This window comes from Scyliorhinus torazame, chromosome 11 (genome assembly GCF_047496885.1).
Source record: "Scyliorhinus torazame isolate Kashiwa2021f chromosome 11, sScyTor2.1, whole genome shotgun sequence".
Lineage (NCBI taxonomy): Eukaryota > Metazoa > Chordata > Chondrichthyes > Carcharhiniformes > Scyliorhinidae > Scyliorhinus > Scyliorhinus torazame.
This window is the reverse complement of record NC_092717.1, coordinates 72,911,506-72,926,427: the sequence shown is the minus strand read 5'-3', so window position 1 is coordinate 72,926,427 and position 14,922 is coordinate 72,911,506.

Below are 14,922 nucleotides of genomic sequence, written 5' to 3'. Positions count from 1 at the left end.
TACTTGATCTTTTCCTCAGGTCAGAATTCTTCGTTCTTCAGTTTTCCAGGATTTTAATTTTCTTCTGCAGTCTCTGGAAGGTTTTGAGTTGTTACATTCACTGTGGCCATGTCATAATGTGGTGGTTGTAATTTGATAAGGTTTTTTTACATTTAAAGTACCCAATTATTATTTTTTTTCAATTAAGGGGCAATTTAGCATGGCCAATCCACCTAACCTGCACATCTTTTGGGTTGTGGAGGTGAAACCTATGCAGACACGGAGAGAATGTGCAAACTCCACATGGACAGTGACTCAGGGCCGGGATTCAAACCTGGGTCCTCAGTTCCTTAATCCCAGTAATTTGGTAAGTCTTATTAAAGAATTGAAAGTCTTAGATAGTTCAACAGCAAGTTTATTAACTATAAAAATTATATACATAGGTACAATAAATGTCCAAGCTAGGAGCTGTCTTCATGCTTGCTTCTACACACAGCTCTGTCTAACACTGCCCCTATGTGTGGGGCACGAGTTCTCTTACATCACAGTGTGGACAGACCCACATCAACCTTTTTGTGCCAAACCTTTATATTACAGGGGGAACAGAGGGAGAGAGGGAAGAGGAGCAAGGAAAGAAAGAAGGAAAAAATAGCACTTTACAGTCAATTAAGTACTCTTGAAGGTTGGCTAGTGTAGTAACATAGGAAACACAGCAATTTGTGGACAGTAAGCTCCCGCAGACAGAAATAAGATAATGATCAAATCATTAGTTTTATATATTTTAGTTCCGTGATAAATGTTGGCCAGGGCACCTAAGGGCAGACCACTATTGCTCTTCTCCAAAATTGTGCTGTGGGATTATTTATATCCATCTGAGGACAGACAGGGTTTAACATCTCATCCAAAATATGGCATATCTGACTGTGCAGCGCTCCCTTAATACTGTACTGAAGTGGCATTATGTGGCCAGATCTCTGGAGTTTAACTTCAACCCACAGGTTAAATGAAACATGTGTTATTAAAGTCAAGTTTTTGTTGAAGGTATTCATTATAATTTCCTAGCTTTACCTGATTTTTTTATGGGAAAATGTTTACATTAAAATAAATGAGCTACAAATTCAATTTATTTATACTTTTGTTCAACAAGACCTACTGCTGTCATATATAGTCATACGAGTTAGGAGCAAGAGTAGTCCACTTAGCCCCTCAAGCCTGGTCCGCCATTTAAAAATATCATGGCTGATCTGATTGTAACCACCAGCCTGCCCGCAATAACCTTTCACCCCCTTGTTTATCAAGAATCTATGTACCTCTACCTTTAAAATATTCAAAGACTATGGCGGCATTTTCCGTCCCACCACACCCGTTTTCTGGTGTGGTCTCACTAATGCCCTGTATAATTGATGTATATTTTATATTTGATAATTGAAGAATAACCGGCCTATTTTATACTCGATTCCTCTCACAATGAATAACATTCTATTGGCATTTCTAATTATTTGCTGTACCTGCACATTAGCCTCTTTAGTGATTCATGCACTCAAACCCCAGGTCCCTCTGAATCTCAGAGCTCTGCAATCTCTCACCATTTAGATTTTTTATGCTTTTTTATTCTACCTCCCAAATGGACAATTTCATATATGCCCACATTATACCCCATTTGCCAGATCTTTGCTCACCCATTTAACCTAATTATATCCTTTTGGAGCTTCCTTATGGCCTCCTCACAGCTTATTTTTCCACCTATCTGTGTGTCATCAGCAAATTTAACAACCATACCTTTGGTCCCTTCTTCCAAGTCATTTATATAAATTGTAAAAGGTTGAGGTCCCAGCACTAATCCTTGTGGCACACCACTCGTAACAAAGTGTTACATCCTGCCAACCAGAAAAAGACTGATTTATACCTACTCTTACCTAACCAAACATCTATCCATGCCACTACATTACCCCTACACCATAAACCTCTGTAATAACCTTTGATGTGGCCCCATATCAAATGGATACAATATCCAATACAGGATGTGACCGCGGTAGATTTGAGGGGGTTTGGCCAGGAATGGAGAAATTTAGCTCAGAAGAAAGATCGGATAGACTGGGTTTGTTTTCTTTGGAACACTGGAGGGGGGAAATTTGATTGAGGCATAGAATATTATTTGGGGCCTAGAGTGGATAGAAAGGACATTTTTCACTTAGCAGACAGTTTGATGACCATCTGGCATAGATTTAAAGTAATTGCAGAAGGATTAATCCAGAAAGTTGAGGAGATTTTTTTCATTAGATAGTGGTGAAGTTCTGGAATTCAAAGTCTGAAAGGATGGTAGAGGCTGAATCTTTAACCATGTTTAAAAACACTTGAACATGTGCTTGAAGCTCAATAATCGAATCAGAGCTGGAAAATGAGATTAGGCTTCGTAGCTCATTTTAAGATGACATAAACGAGATCAGTTGAATGATCTCCATCTGTTGTCGTAAAAGGTTTATTTTTCTATGAATGTTCACAATTCAATTTTTGTGCTCAGAATGTGTCACTTACTGCCAGATTCTCTTTACGTTTGAATTTTCCACATCTAGGGGGCGATTCTCCGATCGCGGGACTAAGTGCCCGCGCCGTCGTGAACGCCGTCACGTTTCACTGCGACCGATTCACAGCCAGAAAAGGGGCCAGCAGCGGTGCTGCGAGAAACGCGGTGGGCATGGCGAAAGACCAGTGGCGTCATCGCGCGACGCCAGGATGACGCCGCGCTGTGTAATAGGAAGTGTGCAGATCGGCACACAGACACCGAGGTCGGAGATGGATGAGCCCCGTCGCGCTGCTCCCCGCTTCCGGGACAGCGACCTGGAGGCACTTCTAGATGCTGTGGAGGAGCGCCGGGCCATCCTCTTCCCAAGACGTGGACACCGGCAGCCGTGCAGCACCGCGAGGCGTGGATGGCGAGAGGTCGGGACGGCAGTCAGCGCTGTGGGGCACATCCCCCGCACGGGAGACCAGTGCAGGAAGAAACTGCACGACCTCACGAGGGCAGCGAGGGTAAGTAACCTGACACCCCCTCTGGGCAACGCCCCACCCACCCCCCCCACCCCCACGCCCGCGGGGGGGGGTGGTGCTGGGGCCCCACGTTGCATCCGGGTCACATGTGGAACACTCCACCCCACCCAGTGGGCAGGTGCCATGGCCTGGGTCCCAGTGTCCCCACCTAGTGATAATGGTGCTTACATGTGCGTCCTGCTAATGACCGCCTAACCCTGAGTTTCATTCCCCCCACCCCCAAGGGCAAGACATCTCACAATCAGAGAACCGGTTCAAGAACCGGAAGGGGTTCACCTGAGGTCCACCCCCTGACCGTCTACGAGCAAAGGGCTCTAGACCTTGCTGGGGGAGCCGCCAACCAGGAGGTAGCGCCGTGTCAGGTCGGAGGCGAAGCTCCAAGTGAGAATCCCCTGTCTACATGCAGTCCCTCAGCTCATCAGTCCCCCCACCCCCCCACACCCCACCACACACCCCACCGCCTGACACTGCACCACCCCCACAGTCCACACCCTCACACCCCACCGACTGACACTGCACCGCCCCCACAGTCCACACCCTCACACCCCACTGCCTGACACTGCACCACCCCCACAGTCCACACCCTCACACCCCACCGCCTGACACTGCACCACCCCCACAGTCCACACCCTCACATCCCACCGCCTGACACTGCACCACCCCCACAGTCCACACCCTCACACCCCACCGCCTGTCACTGCACCACCCACACAGTCCACACCCTCACACCCCACCGCCTGACACTGCACCGCCCCCACAGTCCACACCCTCATACCCCACCGCCTGACACTGCACCGCCCCCACAGTCCACACCCTCACACCCCACCGCCTGACACTGCACCGCCCCCACAGTCCACACCCTCATACCCCACCGCCTGACACTGCACCACCCCCACAGTCCACACCCTCATACCCCACCGCCTGACACTGCACTGCCCCCACAGTCCACACCCTTGCACCCCACCGCCTGACACTGCACCGTCCCCACAGTCCACACCCTCACACACCACCGCCTGACACTGCACCACCCCCACAGTCCACACCCTCGCACCCCACCGCCTGACACTGCACCGCCCCCACAGTCCACACCCTCACACCCCACCGCCTGACACTGCACCACCCCCACAGTCCACACCCTCACACCCCACCGCCTGACACTGCACCACCCCCACAGTCCACATCCTCACACCCCACCGCCTGACACTGCACCACCCCCACAGTCCACACCCTCACACCCCACCGCCTGACACTGCACCGCCCCCACAGTCCACACCCTCATACCCCACCGCCTGACACTGCACCGCCCCCACAGTCCACACCCTCACACCCCACCACCTGACACTGCACCGCCCCCACAGTCCACACCCTTGCACCCCACCGCCTGACACTGCACCGCCCCCACAGTCCACACCCTCACACCCCACCGCCTGACACTGCACCGTCCCCACAGTCCACACCCTCATACCCCACCGCCTGACACTGCACCGCCCCCACAGTCCACACCCTCATACCCCACCGCCTGACACTGCACCGCCCCCACAGTCCACACCCTCACATCCCACCGCCTGACACTGCACCGCCCCCACAGTCCACACCCTCATACCCCACCGCCTGACACTGCACCGCCCCCACAGTCCACACCCTCATACCCCACCGCCTGACACTGCACCACCCCCACAGTCCACACCCTCACACTGCCCCCTCCACCCCCTCCCATACGACCCGCTTGCCTAACGAAACGTGCCTTATTGTGTTCTCCAGAGCCAGAGGAACACCACCGTGGAACTGCTCGGTCACCCCGCCGCCACAGAGATGCACGGGACAGAGGGGAAGGATCACGGGCAGGAGGGCCCTCCTCTGAGGCCGGGCCACCGAAGGGTTACGCACAGAGGACAGACAGAAACGTCAGGACAGACAGTCATGACACATATGACAGTGAGATGGACGTGGAGGGTACAGCGAGCCAGGACAGCGACAGCGACAGGACAGCCCCTCAGGACAATGACGCACAGAGGACGTTGCAACATACGAGGCACAGGGGCACAGCACCTGGCATGGGCAGTGGACTGAATGCACCGGGCCAAGGTTCCAGCCAGGCGACCCCAGACCTGGGTACAGACGAAGACCTAGTGGCCGCGTGTGGTAGTCGGTATTAGAGGTATTACGGTACCTGTAATGGTGTAAGGCCATTAGTGTAGAAGGTACTGTTTTCATTGGTTAAGCCTGCCTGCTGGTTCCGCCCAGTAAGGCGGAGTATAAGAGCCCGTGTCTCCCATGCAGCTGCTTTCTGTACCTGCGCTGCTGGGGAAAACATCTAGTGTAATAATAGCCTTCAATTGTCTCCAATCTCGCTTTTGGAGTTTATTACACTAGATTTTAAAGGATGGGGCTCCGAATCAAGCCAGAGTGTCTGCAACTCAGCCCCCACGCGGCAAACTCAGCGGCAACCTTCAAGCACTGGCTGGCGTGTTTCAATGGATACCTCAGGACGGCCACAACTACACCCACGGAGGACCAGAAAATTCAAGTTCTGCACTCGAGGGTGAGCCCAGACATCTACACTCTCATTGAGGATGCGGACGATTTCGAGGCAGCAATTAATCTGCTGAATGGACACTATATTTGCCCTGTAAATCAGGTCTATGCCCGACATCTACTCCTGACGAGGCGACAAATCCCTGGGGAATCGCTGGAGGAGTTCTACCTTGCGCTCCTGGCGTTGGGGAGGAACTGTAACTGCCCGCAAGTTTCGGCCAGCGACCACACAGAACGTTTGATCCGGGACGCATTTGTTGCAGGTATGCTGTCCTCCCAAATCCGTCAGCGATTGCTGGAGAAAGAGACACTAGGCCTCAAGGAGGCACGGGACCTTACTAGCTCCCTGGATGTGGCCTCCTGAAACGCCCGCACTTACTCCCCCGACTGCGCGGCAGCCCCTTGGGCAGCGTGGAACCCCCCCCCCCCCCACCTCGCGACTGACTCCGATGCATCCCCCATCCCCCCACAAGCTTGAGCTGTGAGACTGCCAGGCAACCCCGGGGGGCCCCGCTGCTATTTTTGCGGGCAAGCCAAGCACCCCCGACAGCGCTGTCCGGCCCGCTCATCCCTCTGCAAAGGATGCGGCAAAAAGGGCCACTTTGTGGCGGTATGCCAGGCCCAGGCGGTCGCTGCGGTCTTCGGAGGCGAAACGGGACCGCCACCACAACCCTCTCTACAGGTCACGTGCAGCCAGCGGGCGCCGCCATCTTCCTCCTTCAGGGCCACGTGTGCCCTCCGGGTGCCGCCATCTTGTCTCTCGGACACCACGTGTGATGGATGGGCGCCGCCATCTTGTGCACCCCCAGCATGTGCGACCAGTGGGCACCGTCATCTTGGCTGGACTCTCAGGACCCCGACTCGGATGACCACACACCGCCCGAGGAGAACATCCAACTTCTGCCACGGCTAGCCTCGGTGCCCCTGTCCCAGTCTCGGCCCCGAACACTCTCGACTGCAACGACGACCGTGCTCATCAATGGGCATGAAACATCCTGTCTGATCGACTCTGGGAGCATGGAGAGCTTCATACACCCCAACACGATAAGGCGCTGTTCTCTCCTCGTTCACCCAGTTAACCGGAAAATCTCCCTGGCCTCCGGGTCTCATTCAGTGGAGATCAAGGGGTTCTGCACAGTGAACCTCACGGTCCAGGGAAGGGAGTTTAAAAATTACCGGCTCTACGTCCTTCCCCACCTCTGCGCTGCCACACTCCTAGGGTTAGATTTTCAATGCAACCTCCAAAGCTTAACCTTTAAATTCGGCGGCCCTATACCCCCCCTCACTGTCTGCAGCCTCGCGACCCTCAAGGTCGATCCGCCTTCCCTGTTTGCGAACCTCACCCCAGATTGCAAACCCGTTGCCACCAGGAGCAGACGGTACAGTGCTCAGGACCGGACCTTTATTAGGTTGGAGGTCCAGCGATCACTGAGGGAAGGTGTCATTGAGGCTAGCAACAGTCCCTGGAGAGCTCGAGTAGTGGTTGTAAAGACTGGGGCGAAGCATAGAATGGTCATCGATTATAGCCAGACCATCAACAGGTATACGCAGCTTGACGCGTACCCTCTCCCCCGCATATCCGATCTGGTCAACAGGATCGCACAATACAAGGCCTTTTCCACGGTGGATCTGAAGTCCGCCTACCACCAGCTCTCCATCCGCCCTAGCGACCGCAAATACACTGCTTTCAAAGCAGATGGGCGGCTCTACCACTTCCTAAGGGTTCCCTTCGGTGTCACTAATGGAATCTCGGTCTTCCAACGAGAGATGGACCGAATGGTTGACCGGTACGGTTTGCGGGCCACGTTTCCGTACCTCGATAATGTCACCATCTGCGGCCACGACCAGCAGGACCACGACACAAACCTCCGAAAATTCCCCAGACCGCAAAAATCCTTAATCTCACATATAACAAGGATAAATGCGTGTTCAGCACCGACCGTCTAGCCATCCTCGGCTACGTAGTGCATGATGGATTTATAGGCCCAGACCCTGAACGCATGCGCCCCCTCATGGAGTTCCCCCTCCCTCACTGCTCCAAGGCCCTGAAACGCCGCCTGGGATTTTTCTCTTATTATGCCCAGTGGGTCCCCAACTATGCGGACAGGGCCCTCCCACTGATCCAATCCACGGTTTTTCCCCTGTCGACAGAGGCCCGCCAGGCCTTCAGCCTCATCAAAGCGGACATCGCAAAGGCCACAATGCACGCCATCGACGAGTCCCTCCCCTTCCAAGTTGAGAGCGACGCGTCCGATTTAGCTCTGGCGGCCACCCTCAACCAAGCGGGCAGGCCCGTGGCTTTCTTCTCCCGAACCCTCCACGCTTCAGAAATCCGCCATTCCTCAGTTGAAAAGGCCATAGTAGAAGCTGTGCGGCATTGGAGGCATTACCTGGCCGGCAGGAGATTCACTCTCCTCACTGACCAACGGTCGGTGGCCTTCATGTTCGATAATGCACAGCGGGGCAAGATAAAGAATGACAAGGTCTTACGGTGGAGGATCGAACTCTCCACCTACAACTATGAGATCTTGTATCGTCCCGGGAAGCTAACTGAGCCTCCTGATGCCCTATCCCGCGGCACATGTGCCACCGCACAAGTGGACCGCCTCCGTGTCCTCCACGAGGACCTCTGCCACCCGGGGGTCACTCGATTCTTCCATTTCATTAAAACCCACAACCTGCCCTACTCCATCGAGGAGGTCAGGACAGTCACCAGGGACTGCCAAATCTGCGCGGAGTGCAAGCCGCACTTCTACAGGCCAGAGAAAGCGCACCTGATAAAGGCTTCCTGTCCCTTTGAACGCCTCAGTATGGACTTCAAAGGGCCCCTCCCCTCCACCGACCGCAACACGTACTTCCTGAACGTGATTGACGAGTACGCCCGGTTCCCATTTGCCATTCCCTGCCCCGACATGACCATGACCACTGTCATAAAAGCCCTCCACAGTATCTTTACGCTGTTCGGTTTCCCCGTCTACATACACAGCGATAGCGGGTCCTCCTTTATGAGCGATGAACTGCGTCAATTCCTGCTCAGCAAGGGCATTGCCTCGATCAGGACGACCAGTTACAACCCCCGGGGTAACGGACAGGTAGAGAGGGAGAATGGAACGGTCAGGAAGACCGTCCTACTGGCCCTACGGTCCAGGAATCTCCCAGTCTCCCTCTGGCAGGAGGTCCTCCCGGATGCCCTCCACTCCGTCCGGTCACTGCTGTGTACCACGACCAACCAAACACCTCACGAATGTCTCCTTGTCTTCGCTAGGATGTCCTCCTCCGGGACCTCGCTCCCAACCTGGCTGGCAGCTCCTGGACCCATCCTGCTCCTCAAACACGTGCGGGTGCACAAGTCAGACCCATTGGTCGAGAGGGTCCACCTATTTCACGCTAACCCTCAGTACGCCTACGTGGCATACCCCGACGGCCGACAGGACACGGTCTCCCTACGGGACCTGCCGCCCGCTGGATCCCCACACACCCCCCCACCACCAATCCCACCCCCCCTCCCACCGGCGCACCCCACAGCCGCCCCCTTCCCAGGTGGATTGGTCCTCCCACCGGTCCCGCCTAGGAGTGATGAAGCTGCCGAAGAAGCCGAAGCCACGCTCTCGGAGCCACTGATGCCCGAGCCGGCGCCTGCATCACCACCAAAGCTACGACGATCGCAGAGGACGACCAGGGCCCCCGATCGACTAATTGCTTCATTCTGAACTGTAAATAAATGTTGTAACTAGTTGCGATGTAACGAGGCAAAACCACTGTACTGATGTATACCAGGTACCTCCATAACCTTAACCTCTACCACTGTGTAATGCGAGGCCACCACCCCCGCCGGATTCTTTTTGTTAACAGGAGGTGAATGTGGTAGTCGGTATTAAGGTATTACGGTACCCTGTAATGCTGTAAGACCATTGGTGTAGGAGGTAATGTTTTCATTGGTTATGCCTACCTGCTGGTTCCGCCCAGTAGGGCGGAGTATAAAAGCCCGTGTCTCCCCAGCAGCTGCCTTCTGTACCTGCGCTTCTGGGGGAAACATCTAGTGTAATAAAGCCTTCAATTGTCTCCAATCTCGCTTCCGGAGTTATTGATCGAGCATCACCGCGGCACTGCTGTCACCCACCACTTCAGCCATCGCAGATACACTCACCTCGTTTGGGCAAGTAAGTGACGAGGCTTCTGGGTCACAGACTGGTGCGCACCACACAGCTGAACCGGTACAGCAGGTGGAGGTAGGAGCAGCCGAGGGGCTGGACTGTCGGAGGGCAGGCCAGGCCCAGCATTGCCGCCGCGCTCCGGGGTCTAGCCCAGTCTCAGCAGGCCATCGCTGAGAGCATCGACGGCTTTGTCCATGTGGTGGACGGCTTCGCACAGACCCAGCGGGAGGTAGCGCTGTCCCTGCCGGGATGTCGCACTCCCTCAGCTCCATCGCCGGGAACGTTCAGACCCTGGTCGATTCCGCAGCGGGCCTCCAGGACTAGCATGACCAGGTGTCAGTGATGCAATGGGGCTTGCCTCCGCGCGCACCACCATCCCTTAGAGAGGCCCGGGGGCCACGGGGCTCCCCGAGGGAGGAGGAGGTCCCGGTGCCTGTCCCGGTAACCACAGCAAGGGAGGGACCCTCATCCGGGGGTGGGGGGGGGGGGGGGGGGGGGGGGGTTGACCCTCGGAAATTGCGGGGATGAAGGACTGTGCCAGTATAAAGGCATCAAGCACGCTGCCCGGGTATTGACACAAGTGAATTATTCGCATTCTGTGGTCGCATACCACCTGGACATTCATTGAGTCCCCTTCCTGTTCAGGAAGACGTCCCTGTTCCGTGGTGGTGCACGCAGGTTGACGTGCACCCCATCCACGACGCCTTGGACCATCGGGATCCCGGCCACTGAGGCGAATTGCGCTGCCCTGGCAGCCTGGTGTGCGTGGTCCTCCGGGAAATCTATGTATCGTCCCGCGACAGCATATAGGCCGACGGTAACGGCCCGGATGCACCAGTGCTCCAATGCCTGAGAGATTCCACAAAGGTCCCAGGAGCAGATTGCGAAAAGATTTAGGGCGACCATGACCTTCACTCTCACTGGGATGGCATGTCCTCCCCCGTTCCACATGGTGCCAGGTGCGCCATTAGGTGGCATATATGGCCCACCGTCTCAAGGCTCAATCTGAGTCGCCTCCTGCATGCCGCTTCTGTTAGGTCCTCGAAAGAAATGCGGCCCCGGTAGACATGGTGACGCATGAGACCCCTCCGCCGCCTTGGCACGACCACCTGCTCGTGCTCCTCCCCTGGTGCCCCATCAGGATCGTTGTCGTCGCCCTCTTCCTGGCTGACAACGTGGAGGTGATTCGCACCCTCCGCCTCCTCTTGGACCTGTCGGGCGTGATGGCCTGCAGAAGGAGCGCCTGGCATGGGGCCCTCCGCAGCCACTCCCTCTGCTGCATCCGCCTCTGCAGCACCCTCACTGAGCTGCCTGGCTCTGCAGCACCCTCACTGAGCCGCCCGGCTCTGCAGCACCCTCACTGAGCCGCCCGGCTCTGCAGCACCCTCACTGAGCTGCCTGGATCTGCAGCACCCCGCCTGGCTCTGCAGCACCCTCACTGAGCCGCCTGCCTCTGCAGCACCCTCACTGAGCCGCCCGGCTCTGCAGCACCCTCACTGAGCTGCCTGGATCTGCAGCACCCCGCCTGGCACTGCAGCACCCTCACTGAGCCGCCTGCCTCTGCAGCACCCTCACTGAGCCGCCCGGCTCTGCAGCACCCTCACTGAGCCGCCCGGCTCTGCAGCACCCTCACTGAGCTGCCTGGATCTGCAGCACCCCGCCTGGCTCTGCAGCACCCTCACTGAGCCGCCTGCCTCTGCAGCACCCTCACTGAGCTGCCTGGCTCTGCAGCACCCCGCCTGGCTCTGCTGCACCCTCACTGAGCTGCCTGCCTCTGCAGCACCCTCACTGAGCTGCCTGGCTCTGCAGCACCCCGCCTGGCTCTGCTGCACCCTCACTGAGCCGCCCGGCTCTGCTGCACCCTCACTGAGCCGCCCGGCTCTGCAGCACCCTCACTGAGCCGCCCGGCTCTGCAGCACCCTCACTGAGCCGCCTGGCTCTGCAGCACCCTCACTGAGCCGCCCGGCTCTGCAGCACCCTCACTGAGCCGCCCGCCTCTGCAGCACCCTCACTGAGCTGCCTGGCTCTGCAGCACCCTCACTGAGCCGCCTGGCACTGCAGCACCCTCACTGAGCTGCCTGGCTCTGCAGCACCTTCACTGAGCCGCCAGGCTCTGCAGCACCTTCACTGAGCCGCCCGGCTCTGCAGCACCCTCACTGAGCCGCCTGGCTCTGCAGCACCCTCACTGAGCCGCCCGGCTCTGCAGCACCCTCACTGAGCCGCCCGGCTCTGCAGCACCCTCACTGAGCCGCCCGGCTCTGCAGCACCCTCACTGAGCCGCCCGGCTCTGCAGCACCCTCACTGAGCCGCCCGGCTCTGCAGCACCCTCACTGAGCCGCCCGGCTCTGCAGCACCCTCACTGAGCCGCCTGGCTCTGCAGCACCCTCACTGAGCCGCCTGGCTCTGCAGCACCCTCACTGAGCCGCCCGGCACTGCAGCACCTTCACTGAGCCGCCTGGCTCTGCAGCACCTTCACTGAGCCGCCTGGCTCTGCAGCACCCTCACTGAGCCGCCTGGCTCTGCAGCACCCTCACTGAGCCGCCCGGCACTGCAGCACCTTCACTGAGCCGCCTGGCTCTGCAGCACCCTCACTGAGCCGCCTGGCTCTGCAGCACCCTCACTGAGCTGCCTGGCACTGCAGCACCCTCACTGAGCCGCCTGGCACTGCAGCACCCTCACTGAGCCGCCTGGCTCTGCAGCACCTTCACTGAGCCGCCCGGCTCTGCAGCACCCTCACTGAGCTGCCTGGCTCTGCAGCACCCTCACTGAGCCGCCTGGCACTGCAGCACCCTCACTGAGCCGCCTGGCTCTGCAGCACCCTCACTGAGCCGCCTGGCTCTGCAGCACCCTCACTGAGCTGCCTGGCTCTGCAGCACCCTCACTGAGCTGCCTGGCACTGCAGCACCCCGCCTGGCTCTGCAGCACCCTCACTGAGCCGCCCGGCTCTGCAGCACCTTCACTGAGCCGCCTGGCTCTGCAGCACCCTCACTGAGCTGCCTGGCACTGCAGCTCCCCGCCTGGCTCTGCAGCACCCTCACTGAGCCGCCTGGCTCTGCAGCACCCTCACTGAGCTGCCTGGCTCTGCAGCACCCTCACTGAGCTGCCTGGCTCTGCAGCACCCTCACTGAGCTGCCTGGCTCTGCAGCACCCTCACTGAGCTGCCTGGCTCTGCAGCACCCTCACTGAGCTGCCTGGCACTGCAGCACCCTCACTGAGCCGCCTGGCACTGCAGCACCCTCACTGAGCCGCCTGGCTCTGCAGCACCCTCACTGAGCTGCCTGGCACTGCAGCACCCTCACTGAGCCACCCGGCTCTGCAGCACCCTCACTGAGCCGCCTGGCACTGCAGCACCCTCACTGAGCCGCCTGGCTCTGCAGCACCCTCACTGAGCCGCCCGGCTCTGCAGCACCCTCACTGAGCCGCCTGGCTCTGCAGCACCTTCACTGAGCCGCCCGGCTCTGCAGCACCCTCACTGAGCCGCCTGGCACTGCAGCACCCTCACTGAGCCGCCCGGCACTGCAGCACCCTCACTGAGCCGCCTGGCTCTGCAGCACCCACACTGAGCCGCCTGGCACTGCAGCACCCTCACTGAGCCGCCCGGCTCTGCAGCACCCTCACTGAGCCGCCCGGCTCTGCAGCACCCTCACTGAGCCGCCCGGCTCTGCAGCACCCCGCCTGGCTCTGCAGCACCCTCACTGAGCCGCCCGGCTCTGCAGCACCCTCACTGAGCCGCCCGGCTCTGCAGCACCCTCACTGAGCCGCCCGGCTCTGCAGCACCCTCACTGAGCCGCCTGGCTCTGCAGCACCTTCACTGAGCCGCCCGGCTCTGCAGCACCCTCACTGAGCCGCCCGGCTCTGCAGCACCCCGCCTGGCTCTGCAGCACCCTCACTGAGCCGCCCGGCTCTGCAGCACCCTCACTGAGCCGCCCGGCTCTGCAGCACCCTCACTGAGCCGCCCGGCACTGCAGCACCTTCACTGAGCCGCCCGGCTCTGCAGCACCTTCACTGAGCCGCCTGGCTCTGCAGCACCCTCACTGAGCCGCCTGGCTCTGCAGCACCCTCACTGAGCCGCCCGGCACTGCAGCACCCTCACTGAGCCGCCTGGCTCTGCAGCACCCTCACTGAGCCGCCTGGCTCTGCAGCACCCTCACTGAGCCGCCCGGCACTGCAGCACCTTCACTGAGCCGCCCGGCTCTGCAGCACCTTCACTGAGCCGCCTGGCTCTGCAGCACCCTCACTGAGCTGCCTGGCACTGCAGCACCCTCACTGAGCCGCCTCACTGAGCCGCCTGGCTCGCCCGCGCCAATGCCAATCTGCATGGCTGCCGCTGCCGCCACGGCGGCGAACATCGATGGCTGTGGTGAAAACATCATGATCTTGAAAGGGGGGGGGGGGCTAGGTTTGGGAGGGAGAGGCAACAAAATTTGTTAGGAGGGCGCTTTGGCACGTAGGCAGCCAGGGCCCTTTAGATGAATGGGTGCCCCGGCTGCCTTGTCACTGTTCCTTCAGGCACGCACCGTGCCACCTGCCCACAGTATCCGTATCCCACACAGTTCAACCCGTCCCTCCTCATCGCAGCGCCAGCGGACACAGCCCTTCACCAGGCCCTCGAAATGGAAGGGTGTCTTCGCCACCTTCCTGCCATGGCACTCCAGCTGGGGGTCTCGGTCCTGCGGGCAACCGTGGAGGGCCCCCCCCCCAACACGACAGGATGGTGGCATCATTTGCACCACCCCCTCCCCCTTCCCCCTTCTCCTACCCCATCCCCCTTCCCTCTACTCCTTTCCACAACCCACCCTCCTTAGCCCTGTCGTCGCCGATACCAACCACCCCTCCTTCTCCCCCCCCACCCCTCCCCCACAAACCTCTCATCCCAACCCCCTCCCCCCCCAGCCCTTTCCCTCCCCCAACCCCCTCCCCCCCAACCCCCTCCCCCCCAACCCCCTTCCCCCCCCAAATGCACTCCCAACCCCCTCCCAACCCCCTCCCCCCCCTCCAACCTCCTCCCCCCCCCTTGGGGGATCGCGGAAAACGCTTCAGACATCCCTCCCCCACCCACCAGCCATCACTGGCCGTTGACGCAACTTCCTGCTTCCTGGGATGGGCCCGCCCACTCTCCTCCTGCTGGCTGACAAATTTATTTAGCAGGGGTGAACGGCGACGGCGTGGCGAATAGTGGGGGGCTGGGAGAATCGCCTCTACTGCC